The following is an 11,144-nucleotide window of genomic DNA, read 5'->3' as shown; positions in this document are numbered from 1 at the left end:
CTCCATCATCTATTCCTTAGATTGTATGTGACATTGGGTAGATGCCCAGAGAGCAGGGAAGAAATTGTGTAAATATGTTTATAGTTTCTTTTATTACAATTGTCATGAGGAAGAGCGGGATATAAAATGTAATACATACATACATACATACATAAAGTGGTGTTTTGGAGTCCCCAACCCCATCCAAAAGAATTGTCCCTTTTCTAAGCAGGAGTCACCTTGGTTTGCATTTGGATGGGCAATTGCAAGTGAATGCTGGAAGATATTCTTCTTAAGGGATGGCCCCATAGCTCCGTGGAAGAGCATCTGCATGCTTGCATGAAGAAGGTTCCAGGTTCAAGCCCTGGTAGCATCTCCAGAAAAAGACTGCTGCCTGAAATTCTTGGAGAGTTGCAGCCAGTCAGTGTAGAATGTAGACAAATCTTAGCTAGATGGATCAATGGCCTGACTCGGTGAATGGCAGTTTCCAAGACGGTTTGCCCCAGTCAATCATCTTCTGAATTCTGGAAAATAAAAGGTGAAGGAAATGATGATGAAGGGAAGGATCCTGGCTGATATTCAGAGCAAGGAAGTCTTGGTGCAGTGAAAGAACAGTCCAGTGCAACTTGCCTAAAAAATGCCCACTGCAGTGGGGAAGCAGTACTTTTTGACACTCCCTTTCCCCAGGACGCCCTCAGTTAAGGTTACCAACAGGGTGACGTAACCTCAGGGCAACTTTAATTGTAAACCGCCCGGAGACTCAAGTTTTGGGCAGTATAAAAAATGTTAAACAAACAAACAAACAAACATAAACCTTGTACACTGATCTGGGCTTCTCAGAGGAAGGGCAGAATATACATGTAAAAATAAATAAAATAAACCGCCCCTTATTAGCAGGGACTGCATTTATTTTAGCCCCAAATAGTCTGTCCCTCATGGGGTGCCATTTGTCCCTTATTTTTCAGCTTACAGCCATCAATGACGGACTCACTTCGCATTCTCCAGGTATCAGGATCATGGAAACCATGCAAGTGATGACTGCTCCATTGTGCTCATGGCTGAAGCTCTTTTCACTGGCTAACAATGCTTCTCTTTCTAGAAAGCAAAATGACATCACACCCAATTTGGCTGATCATGGTTATATCCATCAGTGGAGGAGAAGCAATCCAAGTTGGAACTCAAACCATGGTTTAAATTGAAAGCGGTTTTTTAAAAACCCAACCACAGGCAACTGCACAGTGCCACCTGAACATATGTCCCCGAGGGCTGTGCAGCCCTCTGCTTCCCCACTGCACCGGTGCAGTTAGTTTGGAAATCCTATTAGGCTGCTCTCTTGCCCCGCTGGGACATCCTTGCGCTACATCAGCCAGTGTGCTTAAGATGCAACAGAACTGCTTTTCCACAGCTGAAGGTGCAGAGTGGCCTTCCTGGATGAAAAACGCACAAGCAGCCCTGAGGGTTATTTGAGTTGTGCCTGTGCACCCTTCCTATTTGGGGCTGTGTTTTCCAACAGAAATGAGCAGAGGCTCACAGGAGAGTATGCAGTCAACAACACTGTCTCTGTCGGCGCTTCGCTGGCCCCCATGCCTAATGTATCCCAGCTGGTTGGTTGTTTCAGTGTACAGTGTGTATGAAGGTACAAATCTGTACACAGGTGCAGTCATTCACAAGCTATGCTGAACACAAGTACAGAAGTACATTTCCTATCTGTAACCTGCATTGGAAGGGCCCGTATCCAGGTTCACTTTTAACATGAACACAGGTACAGTCATTCACACAAACACCAGTATGCGTGTACAGACATCCGCACATTTGCACAGCATACATTTCTGAATCGGGCTCTAGGCTTCTTCCCAGGATGTCCCTTCTTCTTCTTCTTCCCAGGATGTCCCTTCGGGCTCTAGGCTTCTTCCCAGGTTCTTCCCAGGATGAGTCAATCATCAATCCAGGTTCTTCCTTAGCAGCTAACTGTATCCCCTGAGCAGACACATGCAAGCTAGCTTTGCCCATTGATAAATCTGAAAACTTCCTTGGAGAGAGGCAGTGATTGCTGGACAGTATTGTAGTGCCCCTGGTCACCTTTTCCCATCCATTCTTTACTGCTGCTTATCTGATCTCTCCTTTGCTAGCCAATGGCTCCTCCCCTTCCAATCCCCTGATAGAAAAAGCAATTGAAAGAGAACTAGGACAAGCAGCAACAAAGAAAGGCCTGATTCACACCGGCATCCAAACCTAGGTTTAATGTGGGTTACCAACATTAGGTTGATTGCGGGAACCCATGCCAAGATGGATTATGGCCCAAGCTGAAGCTGAAATGCTTGCCTTGGAGTGGAGTCACACAATCACACTCATGACAATAACCCGAATTAAACCTAGATTCAGACAACTGTGTGGACTCGACCAAAGCATGGAGAAAGGCAACCATGGACTCTCTAATCTCCCACCAGCTTGCTCTGGCCACCTCGAAGAGAGCTCCAAAATCCCCAGAAGGCAGAGCCCTGACTTATGTGTGGCTGGGTTCCCCAGAGTACAACATCTGGATCCTGAACAGGATCCTGTTCACAGTTCTTGCCCCATCTTGGCCGAGCACCCAGACAGGCCAGAGGGGGAGGTCCCGTGGGGTGCCAGGAGGCAAAGAGCAGAGGATCAGCCAAGGGTGGGTATCAGATGCGGACAATGAGGCCAGAGGCATGGCTGAGGGACAGCAAGCTGATGAAGGGCCAGAGGCAGAAGATGCAGCGAGAGAGTTGGGCTGGTGGCTGGATACCAAAGGCGAATACTCAATCATACTACCTAGGAAGCTGCCTTACATGGACTCAGACCATTGGTCCTTCCCTCTCAGCACCGACTACCTGACAGAAGCTCCCCAGGGTCCCACAATGGCTCCTCCCTCCCTCCCTCCCTCCCTCCTTTAGTAGCACCAACACCCTAAACAACTGAGCTAACCAGCCAGCTTCTGCTCAGAGGTTTTAAACAGGATGGGTGTGTGTTCTCCTCCCTGGGTGGTGGTGGGGTCACCCTGAATGAGCCCACATTTGCTGATGATGGTGCTCAGCCCAGCACTGCAGCCGAGAGAATGCCCTGGACCCCCGCCCACCCACCCCTCCCTGGCCGGAGACCAATCTGCCAGCTGGCGGAAGGATTAAGAGGTGGGTAGCACCTAGGACTGGCTGCTAGAAGTCCCAGCAGGAGACCCCCTTCCTTCCACACCCTACTACTGCCATGCAGATGAATACTCACTTCGGCCAACTTTCATATTCTCAGCACACATGATCCGTTTGCGTGCCTGGCCCTTCAGTTCCAGTCTCCTGCAGAGGGCTGGAGATCTCCGAGGCCCCTTCCTTCCCACGCCAACATCCCATGTGCCAGTGGCTTTTCTTTCACGCAAAGCTGTACATTAGGGATCTGCTAAACCTCCACACCTCCTTGAGGAATTTCAGCTCGTCTTTCCAAACCTCTGCTAGCTTCCCGCAGTGGGCTGGCAAGCTGGATGCAATTTCGGTAGAGCCCATGTCAGTTGCTAGATCTGCTGGGAAACGGCTTTCAGTGGGGAGTGGGGGAGTGATTCAGCACCTGGTTTATGCAGAGCCCTCCATGTATAACTATTATGGGGCTTTGCCTTTTGGGACAGACTCCCAGGGGTCCTCAGCCTTGGGTCCCCAGGTGTTGTTGGACTACAGTGCCCATCATCCCCAGCCATGCTAGCCTTTGGCCATCATAGGAACATAGGCAGCTGCCTTCTACTGAGTCAAACCATTGGTCCATCTAGTGCAGTATTGTCTACACAGACTGGCAGCGGCTTCTTCAAGGTTGCAGGCAGGAGTCTCCCTCACTCCTACCTGGAGATGCCAAGGAGGGAAGTTGGAACCTTCGCATGCAAGGAGGCAGATGCTCTTCTCAGAGCGGCCCCATCCCCTAAGGGGAATATCTTACACTATTCACATGTCGTCTCCCACTCAAATGCAAACCAGGGTAGACCCTGCTTGGCAAAGGGATCAATGCATGCTTTCTACCACAAAACCATCTCTCCTCCCATAAACTCCCATCGTGGCTGGGGATGATGGGAATTGTAGTCCAACAACATCTGGGGACTCAAGGCTGAGAATCCCTGCAACAGCTTACACTGCAGAATTATTTGCAATTAAAATAAAAAATAAAAATAAAAATAAACAATAATAAAAATAAACAATAAAAATAAAGAATCAAGTGACTCTCTCATCATCTTGTCTTCACTTTCTCTGAGTGGAACCCTGTTTTTACAACTTCAGTCTCAGGAATGAGGGGACATCTGCAAGTTCCATTCCAGTGTGGGGATCCCTTTGCTCCAGCCAGAAACCGCAGGCGCCACCCCCTTCCCTCTCCCCCCACTACCCCACCCCACCCCACATTCTGCCACCACCTAGAACTCTGAGGAAATTTCACACATCACCATGACTCTGATTTTTACTATTGTTTTGCATGGCTCAGCTGTTCCAAGGAGACTTTTGGCCCCAGTCTCCAACAAACACCATGACAGAAAATGTGAGGTTTAAGGCATTCTCTTTGCAAAAACAGAAGGCTGCTGTTCAGTGCTGGAAGCTTTCTCTCTCTCTTTTTGCCAACTCAAGGGAGCTTACTAGTTTGCCCTCTCCCCACCTTGATGAAGACATCAAGATAAACTATATTTATGAAAAGGTATTATCAAAAAATGCACAAATTATGGGCTTGATCCAGCCATAAACAACAATGACAAATATTTATATCCTACTTATCAACAAAAGCTTCCAAAGTGATTTACTTAGAGAAATAATAAATAAATCAAAGGGCTCCCACTCCCCAAAGGGCTCACAATCTAAAAAAACAACATGAGATAGACACCAGCAACAGTCACTGGAGGTCCTGTGCCGGGGATGGATAGGGCCAGTTACTCTCCCCCTGCTAGGGATGTGCATAAAACCGGTTCTCCCGGTTCGGTTCGGGTCCGGACCGGGTCCGGACCGGACCGGGGTGGTTCGGTTTTGGTTTTGCCAGACCACCCCCCCGGTCTGGTTCGGATCTGAACCGGTTCGGATCCGAACCGAACCGGTTCGGATCACAAAAAGTGGCTGGTTTTGAAGGGGACATTGTGTTCTACCTGCCACCCAAATTTCAAGTCGATTGGACCTTCCTCTGATTTTTTACAATTTTTTTTCAAAAAATAAATTTTTGCCCATAATTCACAATGTGGAGCCCTTAGGGGCAAAAAAGCTGGGGTGGGTGGTAGCCACCCATGGGTGTCCTCCACCCCAAAAATCCCAAGGCAATTGGTGGCTCCTAGTATTATTGGTGAATTTCTGAAGAAAATTTTTTTTTCCATTGGCTAGAATGGGGGTTTGGGGCTGCCCCAGACCCACCTCTGTGGGGTGGCAGCACCCCCAAAGTGGGTCCGGGGCCATGGCAAAAATGCCCTCAGTCCCTCCCAGCAATCCTCGTAGAGATAGGAGTGATGGTTCTGTTGTTTTTCTGAGGTATTCTGAGTGTAGATTCTATGATAGCTTATGAGATTTCCAATGAGACACCATGAATCCACTCTCATTTGCTATCACAGAATCCACACTCACTCAGAACACCTCAGAAAAACAACAGAACCATCACTCCTATCTCTACGGGGATTGCTGGGAGGGACTGAGGGCATTTTTGCCATGGCCCCGGACCCACTTTGGCGGTGCTGCCACCCCACAGAGGCGGGTCTGGGGCAGCCCCGAACCCCCATTCTAGCCAATGGAAAAAAAATTTTTCTTCAGAAATTCACCAATAATACTAGGAGCAACCCAACAATTGCCACCCCATCTTTTTGGCCCCTCTCTCTGGGCGCCCTAACACGTAACACCTAGTCAGTCCATCTTAATGCCTACCTACTACCACCACTCCTATCCAAGCAAGTAAGAGGAGGACACTCAGAGAGACAACACCCACTCTCTGATCTAACAAAAAGGCCACTGCTGTGCTGCCTGCCAGCACAGCAGCAGCAGCGGAGCAGCACACTAAGCACAAGAGCAGCACACACAGAGAAGAAGCAGGAGGCGGAGCAGCAGAGCAGCAGACCTGCCGCTCTGCATGATGGGTGACGTGATGCCCAAAGAAACCACCGCCTCACTCAGTGCCTGCCACTGACTAGGCCCGACAGACAGAAGCCAGCCAACCTGCTCTGCTCTGCTCTGATGCTCCGCATGGATGATGCACACACACCCTACATCTGCATCCCAATGACCAGACCAGACCAGACCAAGTGCGCAGAGTCAGCACAGGCCAGCAGCCACCAGCCCAGCAACAACAACAGCTACTACTGCTACCACCACAACCAGTGTTGCCGCTACAATAACATTCCCAGTCCAGTCACGTGCGCCACAGCCTGAGCCTAGCACACAGCCAACAGCTGCTGCCAGCCAGTGCCTGGCAAGCCCAGCCAACATGAGGAGGAGAGAGCTAAGTAGACGGCGCACGCACATCACCAACCCATCACGACGGCGCAACTGCAAGGGGAGAGGGCACAATTACAGGCAGGAGGAGGAGGAGGAGGCAAGGCAATCCTAGCACAGATTTGAAAGTTTAAAATCCACCAGGACATCTTCTAGAATCTAGACTTCTGTTTTTTCTACCACCAGCTGTAGTGTCTAGTTAGTCAGTGTGCTGTGCAGCTGAGCTGCGTGTGAGGAAGGATGATTGTAGCTAGTTCTTTAGTTTCAGCAGACTGAGCATTGAGCATGGGCAGTGGCCTTGGGAAGCAACACAATTACACGACACTCACCTGCTGCTGCTGGTTCTAGAAGTTGCCTCTTCTCGTCTTTTCACCTCTTCGTGTGTGTGTGTGTGTGTGTGCAGTGAGTGCATGCCTTTTGCCTTGCTGGAAAGAAATGCTTCTCTGGTCCACCACCACATATCTGCTCAAGGACACAGAGGCTCAAGGCAGAGGTGGTGGCACCAGTGTGAGTGCATGTGTGCTGGTGGTGTTTGCCACCACAGGTGTTTTGTGTGTGTATGTGTGCGCTGCTAGCTAGGAGGGGGGAGGGAGGGAGGCAGGGAGGCAGGGGGGAGGAAAGGGGAGGGGGAGAGGGATGTAGAGGGGATTGAAGGGGGGAGGGTCCGGCTCAGAGTTGGTCAGCCACATATTTGTGCACACACGTGCTCACGTGTGTGCTTCGGTGGGAGAGACCAGACTCTCATCATCTGCCAGACCGGGGTTGGGGGCAGGTGAGGCGGTGGTGGGCTGGAAGGGAGGGAGGATGGAAGGTGGTGAAGAGGAAGGGGAGAGGATGAGAGGGGAAGGATGGAGGGAGGCATGGGGGGGAGGGAGTTGGGGGGAGGAAAAAAAACATGTAGACTGACACACACTACACACAGAAAGCATCCACACACAGAGACAGTGCTAGGCATCCATTCACACAGACAGACAGACAGACAGACACACAACAGGAAGAGACAGACTGAGCCTGCACCACACACACACACACACAGACCCAATTCCCCCCCTGCACAGTTATCAATCAATATGTTGTGTTGGCAGCCAGTTCATTGCTATTCTGATGGTTTTGGGTTTTTTGCCATCAGCCAACATCAACAGTGACCACAATCAAGATGAACATAAGATGATAATAATTCATTCGTTTCATTTGAAAAAATCACCCAGTCATTTTCTCCATGTAAACCAAGCCCCCCACACATGATTTCTGGCAACATTTTCAATAAAATCAATTCATTTGGCATTCATCATTTTGTTCTCCCTCTGTCACCTTTTTTTCTTTCTTTTGCATAATTTTGAGGCTTGATTTTGACATGGGGTTTTTAAAGAAAAAATTATTTACATGTTTATTTACATACAGTATTTACATATCTACACTGCATTTTAGAACGTATACCCGCCGCTGCCGCTAAGTCTAGTACTCCGTGGGCTGTGCTACTTTGGGGGGGTGTGCCGTGCCCACGCCAGGTCCCCAAATGCTGACAGGTGGATAGATAAAGGGCCTGTGCTGGTCAGCATTGGGTTTCTTTTTAGGTGGGCGTGGGCATTGTAAACATCTGGCCAGTCGCAGCACTACAACAACTACTACAACTGCATCTCTGTGTGGGCACACTACACGCTGCGACTGGCTGGCACGGCTCAGCATCTGTCATGTCAGCTCAGCTAGAGGTGGAAGGGGGGAGGGGAGGGATAAGCACAGAGGTCGAGCCAGGCAGGTGACCAACCATGGGGCAACCCACGGTAATCACTCGCCCGTCTCAAACTGCAGCTTGGGGTAGCCCAACAGGGGGAGGTTCACCTTAAGGAAGACCAGCTGCTCCACCAGACCAGGGTCCAAGCGGGAGCAAGAGGGTGTCACCACGTCCCCGGCACGTGAAAACACCCGCTCGCTCTGGACACTGGTTGGGGGGCAGGAGAGGAGGCGCACAGCCACCACCGCCAGGTCCGGCCAGACTTGGCGGCGGCTCGCCCAGAACTGTGCGCAGTCCACGCCGTCTCCCTCCACAGGCTCCTCCAAGTACTGCGCAACGCATTGCTCAGCACTGGAGGGGGGCCTGGCAGGTCGAGCCTCCCGCATACCAGGCATGGCGCCATAGCAGAACCGCTGAAACCACTGGGCGGATCTCGAGTCGGTAGCAAATGGCTGCTGCGATGGCGCCGCCTGGGATGCCGCGCTGCTGGACTGGGAAGAGGGAGGGGAAGGGGAAGCTGATGCCGGCTGGCCGCCCATGCTGCTGCTGGGTGCGGGTTGGGCCGCGAGGGCTGCCCCCGCACCACTACCAACACCCTGGTCTCTGCGGGCCCTAGCGGCCTCCTCCTCCCTAACCTTCTCGACCAGGATGCCCTTCCACCTGGGCAAGTCGTCGGCACTCACGGCATTGCCCTTGAGGGCTGGGTGACAGAGACAAGCGAGGACATACTCCTCCCTGTCTCCCAGCACATCAACGAGCCGCTTGTCAACCCCAGACCTCAGCCTCCCAGCCAGAGCACGACCCTCTGGCGTGGTCAGAGAGATATGGAGTCCACCCATCAGCTTCCCGAGACCAACAGCTGTGGGCAGCGCCTGGCTCAAGGGAGTGGTGTCGCCACACAAGCCCTTCGTGGCAAGCTGGAAGGGCTCGAGTGCCGACACCACCTCGGACATCTGCTTCCACTCTGAGTTCGAGAAGTCGCAGACATCCAAGGACTTGTCCCTCGCCAGGGCGACAAGGGCTCTCTCCTGCTCCAACAGGCGCTGGAACAGGAGGAAGGTGGAGTTCCACCGCGTCTCCACATCCGTAGGGATGAGATGGCGAGGAAGGCCAAGGTCATCCTGCTTCTGGCGAAGCAGTCTCCTGGACTTCTCGCTGCGGTGGAAGTGGGCGGCCAGCTTGCGGGACTTATCCACAAGCGTGGCCGTGGCAGCAACAGCAGCTGGGATGGGGCGGGCCCCCTTCTCCTGGGACGCCTTCAGCTCCTTAAGGCCAAGGGCGTCCCTGACGGTCAGATGGAGCGTGTGTGCCATACACCGTATGTTCACACAGTCCATGACTGTCTCGACAGCGGCGGTAACGTTGGCTCCATTGTCGGTGACAATGAAGCCGCGGGAGAGGTGTGGACACCCGCCAATCCACTCCTCTATCTGGCGGTCGAGTACGGCCGCCACCTCCTCCGCGGTGTGCCTCGTGTCCATCGTCTCCACGTGCAGGACGGCCCACCTGTGCCGTAGTGCAGCGGGAGCCGCGCCGGACCCGGAAGCATCGCCCGCGGAGGTCCCCTCACTCTCCGGTCCCCACCAGTGGGCAGTGAGGGCCAGGAAAGAAGCGTGCATCCCACTGACACTGGTCCAGAGGTCAGTCGTGAAATGCACGCTTGTCCCGGCCGGAGCTGCACGCAGCTCGGCCGACACGAGCTCCCTGCACCGGCGGTACAGGGAGGGGACCACGTTCCGGCTGAACGTCGTCCTTGAGGGGATGACGTATTCGGGAGCCAGGTATTGGAGAATCCGGCGGAAGCCGTTGTTCTCGACCACCTGAAACGGCTGGTCATCGGTGGAAATCATCTCCCCTATGAGGCGGGTGAGGTGATGATGGTCCACGCGAACAATACGCTGGCTGCCCGAGGACTGCGTCCACCGCTGGACGGGCAGTGTAACCTGCCTGCTGGCTGGCACACTGCCGCTGCCCGCCCTAGTGGCAGATGCACAAGGCGCACTAGCGCTGCCAGCCTGTCCCCTGAGACCTGGGTGGTGACGCTCTAGGTGTCTCAACATAGGCGTCGTACCCAGGTGCGCAGGGTCCCTTCCACGGCTGACAAGCATCCTGCAGTGGACACAGCGGGCGTGGAATGGGTCATCTTGAGGGACCTCAAAATGCACCCATGCACCACTGCCCTTGGCCTCCTGCGCCCTGGGCGCCGTCCTAGGCCGTTTCTCGCAGGGTGGCTGCAGTCCTGGGGGGGGGCGGCCGCCGCTGCCTGCCCACTGCTGCCACCCAACCCGCCCCTTCCGCCCTCCACAGCGGAGGAAGGGCCCGGCTCAACTGGCATCGGAGAGGCAGGCCTCTCCTCCACCACCTCGCCAGACCGCTCCCCACCAGAGTGTCGGGCTTAACGAGGGGGGGCCCCACTGAGCGGCGAAAGGATAGGGGGAAGGGGCCCCAGAGGGAGGGAGAACCTGGCTGCATCGCTGCCAGCCGCACGGTCCTCAACGCCCTCTACCTGCTCTTCCAACTCCACAGTCTCCTCCACCTCAACAACTGGCGGTAGCTCAGCAGCACCTGGTGCCGCCGGCGAGGAGGGACCCGCCACAGCCCTAACGGTGCCTCTGCCTCTGCCGTGATTGGCGGCAGCAGGCGTGGGGAACTGAATCCTGCGCACCAAAGATGGGGCCGGAGCAAAGAATTCTCCAATGGGGAGAACTGGGGTGTCCTCAGGCTCCCCGCGTCCTCTCCCTCCCCGTGCCGCAGGCGCACCCCGCACCTGGCCTCTCCCACCTCTGCCTGCCAGCCTTGAGCGAGCCCTGCCCACCACACGGCGCTCAGACATGCTGCTAGGTCAGAAGGAGGGAGACTTTAGGAGGAAGGCCAGAGACAGGGTCAAAAAAATAATTTGGAGGGGCTTAGGGGCCAAAAAAAAGGCAGCTGATTTGGAGACGGCGGGGGGGGGGAGTTTGTTTTTAAAAAAGGAAGCCAATTGGGGGGGGGAAAGG

The 11,144-nt window shown here is 53.6% G+C and overlaps 1 long non-coding RNA gene across 1 annotated transcript; it reads right to left on the bottom strand.

Moving 5' to 3' along the window:
* Positions 1-73: 73 nt before the first annotated feature.
* Positions 74-7,705, bottom strand: LOC128335739 (uncharacterized). Its single transcript, XR_008311708.1, has 2 exons — positions 6,746-7,705; positions 74-503 (listed from the first exon to the last, which is right to left on the bottom strand). It is a non-coding gene; the product is annotated as an uncharacterized LOC128335739 (long non-coding RNA).
* Positions 7,706-11,144: the final 3,439 nt, after the last annotated feature.

The sequence above is a fragment of the Hemicordylus capensis genome, chromosome 11 (assembly GCF_027244095.1).
Source record: "Hemicordylus capensis ecotype Gifberg chromosome 11, rHemCap1.1.pri, whole genome shotgun sequence".
Taxonomy (NCBI): Eukaryota; Metazoa; Chordata; class Lepidosauria; order Squamata; family Cordylidae; genus Hemicordylus; species Hemicordylus capensis.
The sequence above is the reverse complement of the archived record's forward strand: the minus strand, read 5'-3'. Positions and strand labels throughout refer to the sequence as shown.